This window comes from Dipodomys ordii, unplaced genomic scaffold (assembly GCF_000151885.1).
Source record: "Dipodomys ordii isolate 6190 unplaced genomic scaffold, Dord_2.0 Scaffold34, whole genome shotgun sequence".
NCBI lineage: Eukaryota > Metazoa > Chordata > Mammalia > Rodentia > Heteromyidae > Dipodomys > Dipodomys ordii.
In genome coordinates this window covers 14,607,203-14,608,293 of record NW_012267250.1, presented here as the reverse complement: position 1 = coordinate 14,608,293, position 1,091 = coordinate 14,607,203, and the positions used below count along the sequence as shown (strand labels likewise).

The window sequence follows — 1,091 nt, the reverse complement described above, 5'->3', positions numbered from 1 at the left end:
GCCTTGAGCTGAAGAGCTGAGGGACAGCGCCCAGGCCCAGAGTTCAGGCCCCACGACCAGACCCAAAAAAAAAAAAAGAAATGCAGTTGGGCATCTGTGGCTCATGCCTATAATCCTAGCTACTTAAGAGGCTGAGATCTGAGAATCTCAGTTCAAAGCCAGACTGGGCAGGAAAGTCTGTGAGATTCGTATCTCTAATAAAACCACCAGAAAACCAAAGTGGTGCTGTGGCTCAAGTGGTAGAGCATTAGCCTTGAGCTGAAGAGCTCAGGGGCTGTACCCAGTCCCAGCATTCTTGCCCCACAACCACCACCACCACCAACAAAATGCATATAAGGATAACAGTACGTACCCAGTGAGTATCTGAGTGCCCCTCAATCAAATTTATACAATGAATAAAAAATACAATATTGGGAGCTGGGAATGTGGCTTAGTGGAAGAGTGCTCGCCTAGGATGCATGAAACCCTGGGTTCATTCAGTTCCTCAGTACCACATTAACAGAAAAAGCCCGAAGTGGCTCTGTGGCTGGTGGTAGAGTGCTAGCCTTGAGCAAAAAGAAGCTTAGGGATAGTGCCCAGGCCCTGAGTTTAAGCCCCACAGCTGGGGAAAAAAAATTTTTTTTTTACTCTATAGTAAGCTCATACAAACATTCAATAAATAAATAAAGTAAATAAATCCATGTGAAAGCAAAACCTAAATGTTATTTGGAATATCCACATTCCTCATGGCCCTTACTATGTGAAAGATTATGACATATACTTGCTTACTAATAAAGAGGGTAAAGTTTTTGCCTTTTAAAAATCTGGCAGGTATTTTTAAAGATGACTTCCATTTTACTAAGAAGCACAACTTTCAAAGGATAGACAAAGGTAAATCCATCTGAGAAAAGGTGGAGAGGTACCAATTTAAAGCTTAAGAAGGGCTAGGAAGGTGGCTCAGTGGTAGAGTGCTTGCCTTGCTTGCATGAGGCCCTGGGTTTGATTCCTCAGCACCACATAAGAAAAAAGCTGGAAGTGGCACTGTGGCTCAAGTGGTAGAGCGCTAACCTTAAGCTGAAGAGCTGAGGGACAGTGCCCAGGCCCAGAGTTCA

At 44.0% G+C, this 1,091-nt stretch overlaps 1 protein-coding gene across 1 annotated transcript in view; it reads right to left on the bottom strand.

Annotated features, from left to right (window-relative positions):
• Positions 1-1,091, bottom strand: part of Ccar1 (cell division cycle and apoptosis regulator 1) — a 62,935-nt gene that overhangs the window by 28,928 nt on the left and 32,916 nt on the right. The gene's annotated exons all lie outside the window — the stretch shown is intronic.